Consider the following 22,616-nt stretch of genomic DNA (forward strand, 5'->3'; position numbering starts at 1 on the left):
AATGCACCCATATTGGCTGGTTCATTGTAGACCTTAAAAAAATAGAGAAATAGTGCAGTTGCAGAGTGTTTAGTATAAAATTAAGTGAATCCCTCCCTTATTCACATTGGCACCCTCAGCAGTCTGTATCGAGCTGCCTGGGCTTTGACAGAAAATTTGTTGACCTGTATGTTACACAGATGGGCTAAAAGACAATCCATTCGCACCGGGAAACTAAATTGATTATACATCTGAATCAAAAGAGTAAATTCTGAACATATCACTGTGCAAGACAACAAGATATGAATAAGCCTACCCAGATCAATTAAAAACAATTTTAAAAATCAAATAAAATTTATTTTGGTAAATTACTGAACCCCAAAATCATCTAAGCCATGGCCCTAACTTTGGGTAACCAGCATCCCAGGTAGATAAGCTAATAATCTTTTCAAGTTAGGTCATTTCACAATTTTGAATCATTTCATTTGATGTCTTAATGGCATTGTTTAAAAGCCTTCATCATAGCAGACATATAGAAATCTATTTTGAGGCAGTACATGGAGAAGTTTCTAGGGCTGCAAGAAACATTTAAAATTATGGATTAATTTTAAACAAATAAACTCCCACCCACTGGATAATGAGCTAGATATGGATAATAGAAGATGAGTTGATAGTATACAAAATACTATCTCTTATTCTTCTGTGAAGATCAATTTTGTTTTTAAAGCTTAGAAATTATAAATTAGTATTCTAAAATTGCACCAAGGGAATACAGCAGACAATCCTTCTTTTACATTCCTAGCCTACCAGTGGCCACTGAAAAGGAAATATTCTTATGGTCTACACCACCTCAAAGAGGGGACAATGACAGCTAACTAACACTGATACAGCCTCCACTGTCTTCTCGATCTGGGAGAGTGTGTGGAGCATAGGAAGTCCTCTTAGCATCTACTGAAATTGGAAACATGGGGCATACCGTATAATAGTCTATATCTAAGAGGCTATAGCATATTCAAGTGTAGGAGAAATTCAGTATTTACAAACTATAACTTTCCACTATTAAAAACAAATGTTTGAGATAGTAACATTTCCAAGCCTCTTTCCCCTCGTCAAGTGTTGTATTTATGACATAGAAAGGTGAGTTTTCTTTTAGTCTAATCATCACTTAAAAAATTCCCAAATTGGGCGTCTGGGTGGCTCAGTCGTTAAGCATCTGCCTTCAGCTCAGGTCATGATCCCAGGGTCCTGGGATCGAGTCCCACATCGGGCTCCCTGCTCAGCAGGGGGCCTGCTCCTCCCTCTCCCACTCCCCCTGCTTGTGTTCCTGCTCTCGCTGTCTCTCTCTCCGTCAAATAAATAAAATCTTAAAAAAAAAAAAAAATTCCCAAATTGGTAGCGCCTGGGTGGCTCAGTCGGTTGTGTCTACCTTTGGCTCAGGTGATGATCCCAGGGTCCTGGGATCGAGCCCTGGGTCAGGCTCCCTGTTAAGTGGGGAGTCTGCTTCTCCCTCTGCTTTTGCTCCTCCCCTCCACCTGTGCTGTGTCTCTGGTGCTCTCTTTCTCTTAAAAAAAAAAAATTCCCAAACTGGAAGGGGGCGGGTCCAAGATGGCAACATAGGAAGACTCTGAACTCACCTACTCCACAGAACATACCAAAGTATAATTATTCATAGGGCAATTCTTCTTGAAGAAGAACTGAGGGCTAACTGAACAGCTTCTGTACAACAAAAGATAGAACGCAAAAGAGAGAGAGACAGAGACACAGCAACAAAGGAAACCCCACCCCTGATGCTGCAAACTGCAGTGGAGAGGGATAGTACTCAGGGACCGGGAGCAGATTTGTCTGTCCTTGGGCACAGAAAAAAAACCCATGGTTTAAAAAAACAGCTAACATATAAAAAAGCCAGGCATAGAACTCTATCAAATGACAGAATAGCTGCTAGAATTCTCTCTGGTTGGGAGGAGCAGATGGACATGGTCTATGCTCCCCTTCCACCTTGAAAACACAGACCAGTGCAAAATCCAGGTGCCCTAAGTGGCCTGCTGCCTCAGTGCCCCGGGCCCCTAGCCCACACCAGGCCCAGCCATACCACCTAGGTGGCCACCAGGTGGTACACTCTGGGACGTCCCCGGTTAGTGCTCACTACAGCTCCAGCCATTGCACCACAGTGATAGACACAAAGCACCCCAGAACAATTCAGGCCCAGATCACTTTGGCCTCAGATGGCTTTGCTAGGGCACCCCTAACAAAGAGCACTTTGGAACCTCCCAGCTGATGTCTACTTCAGATTGAGCCACCCTGCCGGGGTGCCCTTTACACAGAGCACTCCAATACATCTCCACCGGCACTAGTCTTAGCTCTGGTCACCCAGCCAGGGTACCCCCATGCTGAGTAGCCCAGAATACCTTGGCAGCACTCATTTCAGCTTCAGATATCCTGTCTAGTCACTCTCAGTGTGAAGAGCCCCAGGACACCCAGGCTTGCAAGCACTTAGGCTTTAGCTGTCCTGCACAGAGAGCCCAGGGACCACAGCAGCTCATGACCACTTTAGATTTAGCCATCCTGCCAAGGTGTCCCCCTGTGCAAAGCACCCCAGGACTCCCCAGCCTCTACTCCACCTCAGTTCCAGCTGCCTCTCCAGAGCACCCTTTGTGCATAGAGCCCTGGGATCCCCCAGCTTGCACCTATTTCAGCGTTAGCTATCCCGTCAGAGCACCCTCTGCACAGAGAGCCCAGGACCCTCTTGGCTCACATACCACCTCAACTCCAACTGCCCTACCAGGGCACTCCCTGCACAGAGTGCCCCAGGATACCCCAGCTTACACCCACTTCAGCTTCTGCTGTCTTGCCAGGGTGCCTTCAAGCACACAGAACCCTGGGACATAGTGGCTTGCACCCACTTCGATTTTAGCTCTCCTGCCAGGGTACGTACTGCACAGACAGCCTGGGGATCCCCTGGCTTGCACCCACTTTAGCTCCAGTTGTCTCTGTGCAGAGAGCCCTGGATACCCCAGATAGCACCCACTTCAGCTTCAGCTATCCTGCCAAGATGCCTCGGCATGTAGAGCCTTGGCACACCCCAGCTTGCAGCCACTTAAACTTCAGCTGTCCTGCCAGGGCACCTGCTGCACAGAGAGCCCCAGGAAACCCTGGCCCACACCAGCCACAGGTCCAGCCAGGCAGCAAAAGTCACCAAACATATACAGTCTACATAGGGGATGACCATACACAAGACCCTTCCTTCAAGTTTATGAAAAGTAGCTCTTCTGCTTAATCCATAGAAACAAACACAGAAAGTCAAGTAAAATGAGGAAACAGGAATATGCTTTAAAAGAACAAGACAAAACCTTCAGAAAAACAAATAAATGAAACAGAGATAAGCAATATGCCTGATAAATAATTTAAAGTAATGATTATAAAGGTGCTCCTCAGGCTGGGGGCACCTGGGTGGCTCAGTCGGTTAAGTGTCTGACTCTTGATTTCAGATCAGGTCATGATGTCAGGGTCATGAGGGTGAGCCTCACATCAGGGTCTGCACTCAGCAGTCTGCTTGAGATTCTCTCACTCGTTCCCCCACCCTCCTCTCTCTCTCTCTCTCTCTCTAAGATAAATGAATAAATCCTTTAAAAAAAAAAAAAAGGTGATTATCAGGCTGGAAAGAAGATTGGAAGAACTCAGTGAGACCTTCAGTAAAGAGATATAAAATATAAAAAAAAATCAATGCTGAAGAATACAATAACTGAAATTTAAAAATACATGAGAGGGATTCAAAAGTAGATTAGCAGATACAGAAGAATGTATAGTGATCCAGAAGATAGGGTAATGAAAAGCACCCAAGCTGAACAGCAAAAAGAGAGAAGGACTTAAAAAAATGAGGACAGGTTAAGGTATCTGTTGGACAAAAGTAAACAAACATTTATATTATAGGGTCTTGCAAGAAGAGAGATTTGAAAAGGGCAGAAAACTTATTTGAAGAAATAGAGACGAAAATGTCCTTAACCTAGGGAAATAGACATCCAGATCCATAAAGCACAGAGAGTTCCAAACAATATGAACCCAAGAAGGTCCACACCACAAAACATAATAATTAAAATATCAAAGTTTAAGGATAAAGAGAGAATTTTATTTTAGTTTTTTAATATTGATTTATTTGAGAGAGAGAGAGCAAGCAAGCATGAGTGGGGGAAGGGGCAGAGGAAAGGACTCTTCAAGCAGACTCTCCACTGAGCACAGAGCCTGAGGTGGGGCTCAACGGAAAGAAACATGAGATGATGACCTGAGCTGAAACCAAGAGTTGGATGCTTAATGAACGGAGCCATCCAGCTGCCCCAATAAAGAGAGAATTTTAAAAGTAACAAGAGAGAAGCAAAAAGTTACACACAAGAGAAACTCTATAAAACTATCAGCTGATTTTTCAGTAAAAACTTCACAGGCAAAAGCAAATGACGTGATATATTCAAAATGCCAAAAGAAAAACACCTACAACCAAGAAGACTCATATATACAATGGGATATTACTCAGCAATCAAAAAGAATCAAAACTTGCCATTTGCAATGACATGGATGGAGCTAGAGAGTATTATGCTAAGGAAATAAATCAGTCAGAGAAAGACACATACCATATGATTTCATTCATATGTGGAATTTAAGTAACAAAACAGAGAAACAAAGGGAAAAAAAGAGAGAGAGAGGCAAACCAAGAAACAGACTCTTAACTATAGAGAACAAATTGATGGTTATCAGAGGGAATGGGGTTAGGGGGATGGTTTAAATATGTGATGGGGATTAAGGAAGACACTTGTGATGAGCACCAGGTGTTGTATGGAAGTGTTGCATTAGTATATTGTACACTTGAAACTAAATTACACTGAATGTTAACTAACTGGAATTTAAATAAAATCCACAATAATAGTAGGAGAGTTTAATACCCCATATATGTCAATGCATCATCCAGGCAGAAAAATCACTAAAGAAATAATATCTTTGAATGATACATTAGACCATATAGATATAACAGATATATATGGAACATTCCACCCCCAAACAACATAATACACATTTTTTTTTCCAGGTGCACATGAGACATTCTCCAGAATAGGTCACTTGTTAGACCACAAAGTGAGTCTCAATAAATATAAAAAGGTTGAAATCATTCCATGAATCTTTTCTGACTACAATGGTATAAAACTAGAAATCAATCATAAGGAAAAAAAAACAGAAAAAATACAACTGGAGGCTAAACAATATGATACTAAACTACCAATGGGTCAACAAAAAAAAATCAAAGAAGAAGTTTAAAAAAATACATGGAGACAAATGAAAATACAACAGTCCTAAATCTTTGGAATGCAGTGAAAGCAGTTCTGAGAGAGAAGACATACAGAGATACAGGCACACCTCAAGAAATAAGAAAAAGCTTAAATAAACAATCCAACCTTTCAACTAAAGGAACTAGAAAAAGAACAAAGTAAGTAGAAGGAAGGAAATAACAAATTCAGAGCAGAAATAAATTATATAGAGACTAAAAATAATAATAATAAAAATAATAATAATAATAATAATAATAATAATAGAAAATATCAATGAAACCAAGAGCTGGTTTGTTGAAAAGATTGGTTAATCAAAATTGATTAACCCTTAGTCAGATTTATCAAGAAAAAAAGAGAAAGGACCCAAGTAAATAAAATTAGAAATGAAAGAGAAGTACTAACTGACACCATAGAAATACAAAGGATTATAAGAGAATACTATGAAAAATTATATGCCAACAAATTGGGCAACCTAGAAGAGATAGAAAATTCCTAGAAATATACAGTCTTCCCAAACTGAATCAGGGAGAAATAGAAAATCTGAATAGACAAATTCTACTAATGAAATTGAATTGTAAATCAAAAAACTACCAAACAAAAGTGCAGGACCAGATGGACTCACAGGTAAATTCTACCAAATATTTAAGGAAAAGTTAATATTTATTCTCCTCAAACTATTCCAAAAAAATAAAAGAGAAAGAAAAGTTTCCAAATATATTCAATGAGGGAAGCATTAGCCTGATACCAAAACCAGACAAAGATACCACAGAACAAGAAAACTACAGGCTAATCAACAAAGAGGCAAAAATTCTCAACAAAATATTGGCAAACCAAATCCAACAATACATTAAAAGGATCATTCTCCATGATCAAGTGAGACTTATTCTGGGGATGCATGAATGGTTCAATATTTGCAAATCAATCAGTGTAACACACCACAACAAAATGAAAGATAAAATTCATATGATCATCTCAGTAGATACTAAAAGAGCATTTGGCAAAATTCAACATCCACTCATGATAAAAACTCTCAATGAAGTGGGTACAGAGAGAACATACCTCAATATAACAAAGGCCATATATGACAAACCCACATCTAACATCACACTGAATGGTGAAAAACTAAGAACTTTTCCTTTAAGATCAGGAATAAGACAAAGATATCCACTCTTACTACTTTTATTCAACCTAGTATTGGAAGTCCTAGTTACAGCAATCAGACAAGAAAAAGAAATAAGAGGCATATTAGTAAGAAAGAAATTAAACTGTCACTATTTGGGGATGACATACTATACATAGAAAACCCTAAAGATGTCATCAAAAGCTATTAGAAGTAATAAATAAATTCAGTAAAGTTGCAGGATACAAATTTATACCCAGAAATCGGTAGTGTTTCCATACACTAATAACAAAGTAGTAGAAAGAGAAATTAAGAAAATAATTCTATTTACAATTGCACTAAAGCGAATGAAATACCTAGTAATAAATATAACCAAGGAGGTTAAAGACTTGTACTCCAAGAACTATAAACATTGACAAAAGAAACTGAAGATGACACAAGTAGAAAGATATTCCATGTTCATGGATTGGAAGAATTAATATTATAATGTCCATACTACCTAAAGCAATCTACAGACTCAATGCAATCTCTATCAAAATACCAACAGCATTTTTCACAGGACTAGTACAAATAATCTGAAATTTGTATGGAACTACAAAAGAACTTGAACAGCCAATGCAATCTTGAGAAAGAGCAAAGCTGGAGATAACACAATTCCAGATTTCAAGATATACTACAAAGCTGTAGTAATCCAAACAGTATAGTACTGCACAAAAATAGACACATATCAATAGAACAGAATAGCAGCACAAAAATAAACACATGCTTATATAGTCAACTAATCTATAACAAAGGGGCAAGAATATACAATGGGGAAAGGACAGTTTCTTCAATAAATGGTGCTGGGAAAACTGAGCAACTACATGCAAAAGAATGAAACTGGACCACTTTCTCACATCATATAAAAAAATAAACTTATAACACATTAAAAACCTAAATGTGAAACCTGAAATCATAAAAATCCTAGAAAAGAGCACAGACAGAAATGTCTCTGACATCAGCCATAGCAACATTTTTCTAGATATGTCTCCTAAGGCAAAGGAAACAGAAGCAGAAATGAACTATAGAGACTACATCAAAATAAGAATCATTTGCATCACAAAGAAAACCATCAACAAAACTAAAAGGCAACCTAATGAATGGAAGAAGATATTTGCAAATGATATATCTGATAAGGGGTTAATAGCCAAAGTACATAAAGAACTTATACAACTCAACACACACACACACACACACACACACACAAATTCAATTAAAAAATGGGCAGAGGACCTGAATAGACATTTTTCCAAAGAAGATGTACAGATGGCCAACAGACATATGAAAAGATGCTCATCACTAATCATCAAGGAAATGCAAATCAAAACCACAATGAGGTATTACCTTATACCTATCATAATGGTGAAAATAAAAAAGACAAGAAAAGGCTGGGCGGAGCAAGATGGCAGAGGAGTAGGAGACCTGGATTACGTCTGATCCCAGGAATTCAGCTGGATGGGGATCAAACCATTCTGAACACCTACGAACTCAACAGAAGATCAAAGAAAAGAACAGCAGCAACTCTCTGAACAGAAAAGCGACCACTTTCTGGAAGGTAGGACGTGCGGAGAAGCGAATCCGAGGCGATATTCAGAAGATAGACGGAGGGGGAGGGGGTCTCCGTCAGCCGCTTCTGGCAAGTGATAAAGCCTGGGAGAACAAAATTGGAACTTTTAGAAGTCTGCTCCGCTGAGGGACATCGCTCCAGTGGCTAAGCGGGGGGTGGAACCCTCACAGGACAGTGCGGTCTCAGGACCCTCGGGGTCACAGAAAGACTGGGGGTGCCTGAGTGCAGGAGAGCTCCCAGGTATCGGAGCGGGGAAGCCGGCTGCAGACACGGAGCCGAGGCGCGGGCTCTCAGCTCGGGGTTGCCATAAACCGTGATCCGAGGCACAGTCGGGCCACTGCTCCTCCAGCAGGGACCCAATGACCAGCGGATGCGGGGAGACTCACCTTCCTTCCCCGGGAGGAGTGGCAGGGGAGCACACTGCAGGGATCTGCTGGGTTTGGAGACTCCACACGGAGTCGGGTGCCAGAGATAGAAATGCTCGGTCACAGGCCGGGTGAGCACGGAGTGTGGCCGGAGACCGGGGAGACGGGAGTGACTGACTGCTTTTCTCTGGGGGCTCACTGGGGAGCGGGCCCCGAGTTCTCGGCTCCTCCGGGGCGGAGATTGGGAGGCCGCCATTTCACTCTCCGCCTCCAAAGCTGTATGGAAAGCTTGCAGGGAACAAAAGCTCCAGAGAGCAAACCTGGGCAGATTATTTAGCCCGGTCGGGGTAAGGGCGGGGCAATTCCACCTCGAGCAAAGACATTTGGGAACCACGGCAACAGGCCCCTCCCCCAGAAGATCAGTGAGAACAGCCAGCCAAGACCAAGTTTACCAATCAATGAGAACGGCAGAACGCCAGTGCTAGGGGAATACTGCACATAGAATCCATGGCTTTTTTACCATGATTCTTTAGTCTTTCAAAGTTAATTTTTTTTAACTGTCTTTTTTTTTTTAATTTTTCTTTTTCCGTTTTTCAACCAACATCTTATCAATCCCTTTTTTAAAAACATTTTTATTTTTCATTTTCAGAGTCATATTCTATACCTTCATAGTAGTTACCCTTATTTTTGGCATATATATATAAGTTGTTCTCTCTTTAAAATTTTGAGATACAGTTTCTTCCAACAGATCAAAATATACCCTAAATCTCTAGTGTATGGCTTTGTTCTAGTCTCCTGCCTGATCACATTCTCTCCCTTTTTTTCAAAACCCTCTTCTTTCTTTTTTCAAACAACTTATCTTATCAATTCCTTTTATAAAATTTTTTATAATTTTCATCTTTACAGTCATATTCCATCCCTTCATCGTATCAACCCTTATTTTTGTACATATGTAAGTTTTTCTTTCTTTAAAATTTTGGGAGGCACTTTCTTCTAACAGACCAAAATACACCTTAAATCTAGTGTGTGGCACTGATCTATGCACCAGCCTCACCATATTTGATCATATTCTGTTTTTTTGTTTTGTTTTGTTCTGTTTTTGTTTGTTTTTATCTTTTTCTTTCTTTTTTCTTTTTCCTTTTTCTTTCTTTCCCTTTTCCCCTGGCTTCAGGTCTTTTCTGATTTGTTTAGTGTATATTTTCTGGGGACGTTGTTACCCTGCTAGCATTTTGTTCTCTCATTCATCTATTCTCCTCTGGACAAAATGACAAGATGGAAAAAATCACCTCAACAAAAAGAACAAGAGGTAGTACCGACTGCCAGGGACCTACTCAATACGGACATTAGTACAATGTCTGACCTAGAGTTCATAATCATGATTTTAAAATTACTAGCTGGGCTTAAAAAAAACATGGAAGTTATTAGAGAAACCCTTTCTGGAGAAATAAAAGAACTAAAATCTAACCAAGTCGAAATCAAAAAGGCTATTAATGAAGTGCAGTCAGAAATGGGGGCGCTAACTGCTAGGATAAATGAGGCAGAAGAGAGAATCAGTGATATAGAAGAACAAATGATGGAAAATAAAGAAGCTGAGAAAAAGAGAGATAAACTAATGGATCACGAGGGCAGAATTCGAGAGATTAGCGATACCATAAGACGAAACAACATTAGAATAATTGGGATCCCAGAAGAAGAAGAAAGAGAGAGAGGGGCAGAAGGTATATTGGAGCAAATTATAGCAGAGAACTTCCCTAATTTGGGGAAGGAAACAGGCATCAAAATCCAGGAGGCACAGAGAACCCCTCTCAAAATCAATAAAAATAGGTCAACAGCCCGACATCTAATAGTAAAACTTACGAGTCTCAGAAACAAAGAAAATCCTGGAAGCAGCTCAGGAGAAGAGATATGTAACCTACAATGGTAGAAATATTAGACTGGCAACAGACCTATCCACAGAGACCTGGCAGGCCAGAAAGGACTGGCATGATATATTCAGAGCACTAAACGAGAAAAATATGCAGCCAAGAACACTATATCCAGCTAGGCTGTCATTGAAAATAGAAGGAGAGATAAAAAGCTTCCAGGACAAACAAAAACCAAAGGAATTCGCAAACATGAACCAGCCCTACAAGAAATATTGAAAGGGGTCCTCTAAGCAAAGAGAGAGCCTAAAAGCAACATAGACCAGAAAGGAACACAGACAATATACAGTAACAGTCACCTTAGAGGCAATACAATGGCACTAAATTCATATCTTTCAATAGTTATGCTGAATGTAAATGGGCTAAATGCCCCAATCAAAAGACACAGGCTATCAGATTCGATTAAAAAACAAGACCCATTGATATGCTGTCTGCAAGAGACTCATTTTAGAGCCAAAGACACCTCCAGATTGAAAGTGAGGGGGTGGAAAACCATTTACCATGCTAATGGACACCAAAGAAAGCTGGGGTGGCAATCCTTATATCAGACAAATTAGATTTTAAACCAAAGACTGTAATAAGAGATGAGGAAGGACACTATATCCTACTTAAAGGGTCTGTCCAACAAGAAGATCTAACAATTGTAAATATCTATGCCCCTAACATGGGAGCAGCCAATTATATAAGGCAATTAATAACAAAAGCAAAGAAACACATTGACAACAATACAATAATAGTGGGGGACTTTAACACCCCCCTCACTGAAACGGACAGATCATCTAAGCAAAAGATTAACAAGGAAATAAAGACTTTAAATGACACACTGGACCAAATGGACTTCACAGACATATTCAGAACATTCCATCCCAAAGCAACGGAATACACATTCTTCTCTAGTGCCCATGGAACATTCTCCAGAATAGATCACATCCTAGGTCACAAATCAGGTCTCAACCAGTACCAAAAGATTGGGAGTGGGATTTATCCCTGGGCTGCAAGGTTGGTTCAACATCCACAAATCAATCAACGTGATACAATACATTAACAAAAGAAAGAACAAGAATCATATGATCCTCTCAATAGATGCAGAAAAAGCATTTGACAAAGTACAGCATCCTTTCTTGATCAAAACTCTTCAGAGTATAGGCATAGAGGGTATATACCTCAATATCATAAAAGCCATCTCTGAAGAACCTACAGCAAATATCATTCTCAATGGGGAAAAACTGAGAGCTTTCCCGCTAAGGTCAGGAACGTGGCAGGGATGTCCACTATCACCACTGCTATTCAATATAGTATTAGAAGTCCTAGCCACAGCAATCAGACAACAAAAAGAAATAAAAGGCATCCGAATTGGCAAAGAAGAAGTCAAACTCTCACTCTTTGCATATGATATGATACTTTATGTGGAAAACCCAAAAGACTCCACCCCAAAACTGTTAGAACTCATACAGGAATTCAGTCAAGTGGCAGGATATAAAATCAATGCACAGAAATCAGTGACATTCCTATACACCAACAACAAGACAGAAGAAAGAGAAATTAAGGCGTCGATCCCATTTACAATTGCACCGAAAACCATAAGATACCTAGGAATAAATCTAATCAAAGAGGCAAAGGATCTGTACTCAGAAAACTATAAAATACTCATGAAAGAAATTGAGGAAGACACAAAGAAATGGAAAAACGTTCCATGCTCATGGATTGGAAGAACAAATATTGTGAAGATGTCAATGCTACCTAGAGCAATCTACACATTCAATGCAATCCCCATCAAAATACCATCCACTTTTTTCAAAGAAATGGAATAAATAATCCTAAAATTTGTATGGAACCAGAAAAGACCCCGAATAGCCAGAGGAATGTTGAAAAAGAAAAGCAAAGCTGGTGCATCACAATTCCAGACTTCCAGCTCTATTACAAAGCTGTCATCATCAAGACAGTATGGTACTGGCACAACAACAGACACATAGATCAATGGAACAGAATAGAGAGCCCAGAAATGGACCTTCAACTCTATGGTCAACTAATCTTTGACAAAGCAGGAAAGAATGTCCAATGGAAAAAAGACAGTCTCTTCAACAAATGGTGTTGGGAAAATTGGACAGCCACATGCAGAAGAATGAAACTGGACCATTTCCTTACACCACACACAAAAATAGACTCCAAATGGTTGAAAGACCTCAATGTGAGACAGGAGTCCATCAAAATCCTAAAGGTGAACACAGGCAGCAACCTCTTCGACCTCAGCTGCAGCAACTTCTTCCTAGAAACATTGCCAAAGGCAAGAGAGATGCAAGGGCAAAAATGAACTATTGGGACTTCATCAAGATAAAAAGCTTTTGCACAGCAAAAGAAACAGTCAACAAAACCAAAAGACAACCGACAGAATGGGAAAAGATATTTGCAAATGACATATCAGATAAAGGGCTAGTATCCAAAATCTATAAAGAACTTAACAAACTCAACACCCAAAGAACAAATGATCCAATCAAGAAATGGGCAGAAAACATGAACAGACGTTTTTCCAAAGAAGACATCCAAATGGCCAACAGACACATGAAAAAGTGCTCAACATCGCTCGGCATCAGGGAAATCCCAATCAAAACCTCAGTGAGATACCACCTCACACCAGTCAGAATGGCTAAAATTAACAAGTCAGGAAACGACAGATGTTGGTGGGGATGCGGAGAAAGGGGAACCCTCCTACACTGTTGGTGGAAATGTAAGCTGGTGCAACCACTCTGGAAAACAGTATGGAGGTTCCTCAAAAGGTTGAAAATAGAGCTACCATATGATCCAGCAATTGCACTACTGGGTATTTACCCCAAAGATACAAATGTAGAGATCCGAAGGGGTACGTGCACCCTGATGTTTATAGCAGCAATGTCCGCTATAGCCAAACTATGGAGGGAACCAACATGTCTATTGACAGATGAATGGATAAAGAAGAAGTGGTATATATATACAATGGAATATTATGCAGCCATCAAAAGGAATGAGATCTTGCCATTTGCAACGACGTGGATGGGACTGGAGGGTGTTATGCTGAGCAAAATAAGTCAATCAGAGAAAGACATGTATCATATGACCTCACTGATATGAGGAATTCTTAATCTCAGGAAACAAACTGAGGGTTGCTGGAGTGCGGGTGGGTGGGAGGGTTGGGGTGGCTGCGTGATAGACATTGGGGAGGGTATGTGCTATGGTGAGCACTGTGAATTGTGCAAGACAGTTGAATCACAGACCTGTACCTCTGAAACAAATAATGCAATATGTGTTAAGAAAAAAAAAAGAAGAAGAAGAAGAAGATAACAGGAGGGGAAGAATGAAGGGGGAAATCGGAGGGGGAGACGAACCACGAGAGATGGTGGACTCTGAAAAACAAACTGAAGGTTCTGGGGGGGGTGGGAGGATGGGTTAGCCTGGTGATGGGTATTAAAGAGGGCACGTTCTGCATGGAGCACTGGGTGTTATGCACAAACAATGAATCATGGAACACTACATCAAAAACTAATGATGTAATGTATGGTGATTAACATAACAATAAAAATTTAAAAACAAACAAAAACAACAACAACAACAAAAAGACAAGAAAATGACAAGTGTTGGCAAGGATGTGGGGGGAAATGAGCTCTCATGCACTATTGGTGATAATGTAAACTGGTACGGCCACTGCTATAAACAGTGTGGAGGTCCCTCAAAAAATTAAAAATAGAAATACTACTGATCAAATAATTCCACCACTGGGTATTTACTCAAAGAAAACAAAAACACGAATTCAAAAAGATATATGCACCTCATGTTTTGTTCAACATTACTTATTATAGTCAAGATTTGGAAGCAACTCAAATGTCCATCAATAGAGAAATGGATAAAGATGTGGCATGCAAACACACACACACACACACACACACACACACACACACACAGTAGAATATTATGCAACCATAAACAAGAATGAGATTTTTTTGCCATTTGCAACAACTTGGATGGACCTAGAACATATTATACTAAGTCACACTGAGAGATACAAATACCATGTGATTTTACTCATATGTGGAATCTAATAAACAAATGAATAATAAAACAAAAAGCAGAATCATATCCATAAATACAGAGAACAAACTGATGGTTGCCAGAAGGAAGGACGGTGGGCACATTGGCAAAATAGAGGAAGGGAGTGGGATACGGGCTTCCAGTATGGAATGAATAATTCACGAGAATAAAAGTCACAGCATAGAAAATATAGTCAATGATATTGTAACAGCAATGTATGGTGGTGGATGGTAGCTACCCTTGGGGTGATTATAACATAACATATAGAGAAGCTGAATCACTGTTGTACACCTGAAAATAATGTACCATTGTGTGTCAACTACACTCAAAAAAAATTCTCAATTTGGGTCTTTTTCTGCAGCTCTGATGGTTTTCAGGATGCTTCTTTGATGTCATTTATAAGGAGATGAGGTTTTTTTACGTGAATAATGACCCTCAAGGTTCTCTGGTATCATAAGAACCTGGTGCCTCGGATATCACCCCAATCTGTGATTTCTCTTGAATTGCCCTACCACTTTGCTACAAGGCATCTTGAGTGTAAAGACTGCATCCTCAGTACTTAGCCCTGACTCTGACAGAGTAAATATTAAATGAAATTGCTGAATAAACAAATGAATAGATCTGCAGCTCTTTAAAGTATTATACTTATTTATATTCATGCCATTTCTGAGACTAGATTATGTTTTCTAATTACATTTATCATGTCCTCTTGTTACAGATATGTGACATGCTTAAAACAGAAGTCATGAAAAGACAGAAAACCACAAAGAAATAATTGCCTATAATACCATCACCCAGAGATAATTATTATAAACATTTGATATATATACTTCCAGAATATCTTTAAATCATATATTTTTTAAAAAATTATGTTTTGCCTATTAATTTCAGCTTGCTTGTTTTTCACTTAAAAACATATGGTGTATATTTCCCACACTAGCAAATATCAATCTGTAAAATCATTTAATGGTTAATTAGCATTCCATCATATGGCTGTCCATACTTCTTTATACACATTATATAAATAAATATAGTGGGCTTGAGTGTTTTATTGCCTATTATCTTCTTACAGGCAAAATAAACAATGCCTTGTATTTTGGTAGGTATTCAGTTAGTGCAGATCAATTGTAAAAATGGTTACGTTAATTATTTTCAACATAAGAGTGGATAAGCCAGTAAACTTATTTATTCTGATCACAAAACTTTGTAAATTGTATACTGATAAGCTCTTTTACTAAAAATTCAATTCAAAATGACTCCATTAGAACTTTATCTGATGATATTATTCAGAATTGTGGAACTCAGATTGAAATGCAAATTTCATAATATTTTCCCTCATAGGGTCTTAATAGGGTTAAGGGTTGAGAATTTTAGATCTTAGAATAATGCACTGTTCCACATTGTAGAGTACGTAGCAGTATCCATAACAACCATGACTCTTTAAAGATATTTTAATTGCAGCATTCTTTGGAATTGTTGATGGTTTATTATGACAAAATGAAGACAACTTAAGGAATGCTATATTGATAAATGGGTTTCTAAACAACATGATGCAGAATCAACTTTATATTCTGCTTTTCTGACAAGGGAATGGTTATATCTGAAAGAAAAGAGATGCAAGATACTCTTTCTATGCTATCCATTTGAAGAAAAGGATTATGTTAAGCATATGAAAAAATAAAAAAAGGTTACCTTCAGGCCCCAAACAATTGAATCTAGGAAACTCAAGGAATTTGAATATTGGTCAGTTAGCCAGAAAACAAAACATTATAAAAAAATCAAAATCATTTCAAGTTAGCAAAATTTTAGTTTGCTTACTTTGTTAACTTGGCATAGCATGACACAACTGAATGTGGTCAAAATTACTTCTGTATTCAAAACAAGATTATAACTTTTCTCTGTTTGAGAGAATATGTGTAGGTCATCTAGTTAACACTAATTAACTTAATTTATTTATTTATATAATTTAATATATTCTGAATTATTGAGTAAGTATAACTAATAGTCAAGTCACAGCGGTACCGGAGCAGATATACAGCTTAAGGAAAAGCTACTAAGGAGTCTATTAAAAACCTTAAGAGGGGCACCTGGGTTGGTTAAGCATCTGCCTTCAGCTCAGGTCATGAACCCAGGGTCCTGGGATCAAGCCCCACATCAGGCTCCCTGCTCAGTGGGGGAATCTTCTTCTCCCTCTCCCTCTGCCCCTCCACCTGCTTGTGCTCTCTCTCTCTCTCAAATAAATAAATAAAATACTTTTTTTTTTTTTTAAAGATTTTATTTATTTATTTGACAGAGAGAGAGACAGCGAGAGAGGGAACACAAGCAGGGGGAGTGGGAGAGGGAGAAGCAGGCTTCCCGCAGAGCAGGGAGCCTGATGCGGGGCTCGATCCCAGGACTCTGGGATCATGACCTGAGCCGAAGGTAGACGCTTAACGACTGAGCCACCCAGGCGCCCCAATAAATAAAATATTTTTTAAAAAAAAAAACCTTAAGAAAAAAATTCATAAAGGCAGAATAGAAAGTAGAAACAAGAAAAAACTTTACTCTGTCTAGGAGTGTGAACGAAAGATAAGTAGAAAGGAGAAGGGGGGAAAATATACCTTGAGGAATAAACCATCAATGAAGCTGGGAGCTTAAAGAAATATTGTTCATTGTTAGTTTTCTTATGTAAAATTAACAAATCTATAAAAAGGTGACTGACATCTGAGTAAAAAATAATATAGTGTAAAAATCTGACTGTCCTACTGAGTCCCTCTCACTCTTTGCTTGTTGACAGCTAAAAGCAAAGAAACCTATGGGTAGATTTTAAGAAGGCCTAGCAAACAGCAGTGCCACAGATAGAAAGAGCCAGGATCCTTTAATAATCGTGCAAAAGGCCACACATCAAATATCCAAACTGTGATATGATCTATAAATGAAGAATTTTGCTACGTTACTGAGAGTTGGAGGTTGTTTTTAACTTAGCTAGCATTAATCACCCCCAAATATCTACCAAACTTGCTCTTCAAGGTTTTTCTGTTGACATTACTTATTGCGTATTTAAGTGTTATTTTTGGTAGTTTGAGGAGCATTTTGTGCTAATTGTTACCTTCTGGAGTTTACCAGGTTTTATTAACTCAAGAACAGCCAGTCCATATACAGAGCAATAATCTATGTTGAGATCTGGTATATAAAGATGAACTGGGTCATGCCCTTTGGAATCTGAAGAGGGAAACACAGAGAGCCTCACCCAGTTAATAAGAGGATTGGATATTTAAAATATGTATATAGAGAGATAAAGTCAGTCAGGGCCATGTACAATCATGACAAGGCCAAGTTATAAGGGGGAATGTATACACAGAGATGATAGAGATTCTACCAGAGGGAGATGCTAGAACCAGCGGCTGGCCAGAGCTCCCTGATCTTCTCTACCTTGATCCATTCCATACCAGCCAATAATCCCTCTGTAGCTCACAGTGACCTAGATGAGAAACTGTTTCTACAAATGAAAAAGTAAATTGTATATGAATGAGAAACACTTAAATACATCCTTCAACTTTATGTTTGTGAAAAAATATATAATTCTATGTGGAAATAAATCACAAAATATCAACATAAGCATTTAATATTTTATACTTAATGTATATCAAAAATATAAGCAAAATTGAAGGGAATACAAATTGAGACTAAATATTTAATAAAATTACATCACAAAAAAGGTAAATAACTTTACTGTATAAAAAGAACATACAAATTGATAAGAAAGGCACTAATGCTCCAATGGGATAATATGGAAAGATAATGGACTAACAGTTCATAAGAGAAGATGTAGAAAAAGCTGACTAGTATATGAAAATATGTTTAACTTCACTAATAAGGAAATAGGATATAAGTCAATAATGAAACATTTTTACTTATCAAATATTTATCAAATGTTAATAATATGCTTATAGTGGTTGAGTGAGTAATGTAATATAACACACTACCAATGTATTTGTAAATTGATAGAATCATTCTGGAAAGCAGTTAGGCCCTACATATCTAGAGCCTTCAGAATGTTTATTCACACTGACACAATAATCCTTTCTCTATAATATATGTCAAAAATGGTCAGAAATATAAGCATAGATTTATGTTAAAATTATATTAGCATTTCTCTTTCATATACAATTTACTTTTTCAGTTGTTTTTATAAACTATCTTCTTCATTTACTCACTTTGGTACCTCCAAAGCCCAGCCCAGTGCCTGGCATAGGGAGGATGACACAAAAAAGGCATTTGATAAAAATATGTTGAATAAACAAATTAATAAAGGAAGAAAGATATTCACTACAGTATTATTTGAAGCAATAAAGTATTAGAAAAAAGTACTCAATGAAAAGTTAAATTATAGTACATAAAAATAATTGGATTTAACATAGAAACATTAAAATTGTGATGTTCTTAATGACATAAGAAATGGTTTGAAACTGAAGGTAGTAGTGTGGTGCCTGGGTGGCTCAGTCTGTTAAGCATTGCACTCTTGATTTCGGCTCAGGTCATGATCTCAGGGGGTGGGATCTCATGAGATTGAGCCCCTCATCAGGCTCTGCTCTGGGCATGGAGCCTGCTTAAGATTCTCGCTCTCCTTCTCCCTCCGCCCCTCCCCTGCCTCTCTCTCTCGCTCTCAAAAGAAAAAAAAAAAGAGTAGTGAAAAATAGAATATAGCACAATATTGTAGTGAAAAATAGAATATAGTAGTAAAAAAATAGAATATAGTTCAGTATATTCTGAACTATGCTAAAATATGCATGTATATCTGAAGATAAAAAGAAAGGCACTAATACATACATATTGGTTAAATTTGGTCAGATATTACATGTGATGTTCAAATTTGAGAGGTTTCTGACTTTTACTTTCTTCTTTATGCTTTTCAATATTTTTCACTTTTTATAGTGCTTTATTACTTTTATTATTATATCATACACTATTTTTATATATTACTTTCTTATTCAAACATAGAATTAAAATTTACGTATGCAGTTTCCCATTTTTATTTAAATTCCAGTTAGTTAACATACAGTATAATATTAATTTCAGGTGTAGAATATAGTGATTCATCAATTATATACAACACCCAGTGCTCATCACAACCAGTGTACTCCCTAATACCCATCACCTACTTAACCCATCCCCTAACTGACCTATGCTTCAGCAACCCTCAGTTTGTTCTCTGTAGTTAAAAGTCTATTTCTTGGTTTGCCTCTCTCTCTTTTTTCCCCCTATGTTCATTTGTTTTGTTTCTTAATTTCCACATAAGAGTGAAATCATATGGTGTTTGTCTTTCTCTGACTGACTTATTTCACTTAGCATAATACTCTCTAGCTCTGTCCACATTGTTGCAAATGGCAAGATTTCATTCTTTTGATGGCTGAGTAATATTCCGTTATATATACCAAATCATCTTTATCCATTCATCAGTTGATGGATAGTTGGGCTCTTTCTACAATTTGGCTATTGTTGATAATGCTGCCATAAACATTGGGGGTACATGTATCCCTTCAAATCAATATTTTTGTATCCTTTGGATAAATACCTAGTAGTACCATTGCTGGATCATAGGATAATTCTATTTTTAACTTTTTGAGGAACTTCCATACTATTTTCCAGAATGGTTGCACCAGTTTACATTCCTACCAACAATACAAGAGGGTTCTCCTTTTTCTCATCCTCACCAACATCTGTTGTTTCCTCTGTTATTGATTTTAGCCATTCTGACAGGTGTAGGGGATATTGTAGTTTTGATTTGTATTTCCCTGATGATGAATGATGTTGAGCATCTTTAATTGTCTGTTAGGCATCTGTATTTTTTTTTAAATGTCTATTCATATATTCTGTCATTTTTAACTGGCTATTTGTTTTTTGGGTGTTGAGTTTGAAAAGTTCTTTATATATTTTTGATACTAACCCTTTATGAGATATGTCATTTGCAAACACCCTCTTCCATTCTGAAGGTTGCCTTTTAGTTTTGTTGATTGTTTCTTTCACTGTGCAGAAGCTTTTTATCTTGATGAAGTCCCAATAGTTCATTTTTGCTTCTGTTTCCCTTGCCTCTGGAGATGTATCTAGTAAGAAGTTGCTATGGTCCATGTCAAAGAATTACTGTCTGTGTTCTCCTCTAGTATTTTGATGGTTTCCTGTTTCACAGTTAGGTCTTTCATCCATTTTGAATTTATTTTTGTGTATGGCATAAGAAAGTGGTCCAGTTTCATTCCTTTGCATTTGGCTGTCCAGTTTTCCCAACACCATTTGTTGAAGAGATTTTGTTCCATTGGATATTCTTTCCTGCTTTGTTGAAGATAAGTTGACCATTTAGTTGTGGGTCCATTTCTGGATTCTCTGTTCTGTTCCATTGATCTATATGTCTGTTTTTATGCCAGTACCATACTGTCTTGATGATTATAACTTTGTAATACAGCTTGAAGTCTGGGATTGTGATACCTCCCACTTTGCTTTTATTTTTCAACATTACTTTGGTCTTGGTCTTTTCTGCTTCCATACAGATTTTAGAATTATTTGTTCTAGCTCTGTGAAAAATGCTGTTGGTATTTTGATAGGGATTGCATTGAATGTGTAGATTGTCTTGAATAGAATAGACATTTTAACAATATTTTTTCTTCCAATCCATGAGCATGGAATGTTTTTCCATTTCTTTGTATCTTATTTAGTTTCTTTCGTAAGTGTTCTATAGTTTTCAGAGTATAGATCTTTTACCTCTTTGGTTAGATTTATTCCTAGGTTTCTCATGGTTTTTCATGCGATTGTAAACAGGATTAATTCCTTGAGTTCCCTTTCTGCTGTGTCATTATTGGTGTATAGAAATACAATAGATTTCTGTACATTGATTTTATAAATCTAATCCAACAATACATTAAAAGAATCATTCACCATGATCAAGTGGGATTTATTACTGAGTTGCAAGTGTGGCTCAATATTTACAAATCTATCAATGTGATACACTACATTAATAAAGGATAAAAACCATATGATCCTCTCAATAGATGCAGAAAAAGCATTTGACAAAATATAGCATCCATTCTTGATAAAAACCCTCAACAAAGTAGGAAAAAAGGGACCATACCCCAGTATCATAAAAGCCATAGATGAAAAACCCACAGCTAATAAATATCCTCCTCAATGAGGAAAAACTGAGAGCTTTTCCTCTATGGTCAGGAACACGGCAGGGATGACCATGCTCATCACTGTTATTTAACGTAGTATTGGAAGTCCTAACCTCAGGAATCAGACAACAAAAAGAAATAAAAGGCATCCAAATCAGCAAGAAAGGAGTCAAACTTTCACTATTTGCAGACAACATGGTACTCTATGTAGAAAACCTGAAAAACTCCACCAAAAAATTACTAGAACTGATACATGAATTCAGTAAAGTCACAGAATTAAAATGTATTTTAAAACTGCCTGTAAGGCAGTGCCAGATCTATTCAACCAATTTAACAGAATGTTCAGAATTGTACTCTGTGAATATCTGATAAGGGCTAATTGATGATGATGGTCATTAAAATCATTTTTTTTTTTTTTGTATGCCCAAAATGACAGACAAAAAAATTCCAGGGACTTTCAGCATAGTTTAAAGGGAAAAGAAAATCAGGTGATACTTGAGAGGAGTTTTATGAATAGTGTTAAAGGGTTAAGTAATAAAGGGTTAAGATGACTTTACTATTTAATGGTATATAATATATAAAGCACATGAACAAGTGTCTAGTACATAATATAGACCCAATATGTATCAATTCTCTTTCCTTATTTGTGTTCTTGCTAATCACTTTAGTTCTAGCCTAATCCAGAACTCTCACATTGACACCCTCCCCATGCTTCCCCCCCTCCACCTCCCAAACACCCAGTCCTGTACCAAGATATATATATATATATATATATATGGCAGTGCCAGATCTATTCAAACAACTTAACAAAATGTTCAGAATTGCACTCTATGAATATATGGTGATTCTAATTGCTGATGATAATCACTAAAAGGGCCCTTTTTTGGGTATGTGTATCAATATGCTCAAATGACAGGCAAAAATATTCCAGAAACTTCTATCTCAAAGAGATATTGTGATGAACCAGGCACCAGAAACCCTGGAAAAGGATTGGTTAGCATCATGGAGCTCAGATTTGGATCTTGGACATTATCCTTCAACATAGAACATATGTGGGGACCTGTGTTTCCCTTACCATTATATGTATGTCTTTTGTAAATCAGCTGCTGCCCACAGT

This window comes from Phoca vitulina, unplaced genomic scaffold (genome assembly GCF_004348235.1).
Source record: "Phoca vitulina isolate PV1807 unplaced genomic scaffold, GSC_HSeal_1.0 scaffold3, whole genome shotgun sequence".
In the NCBI taxonomy this organism is placed as follows: Eukaryota; Metazoa; Chordata; class Mammalia; order Carnivora; family Phocidae; genus Phoca; species Phoca vitulina.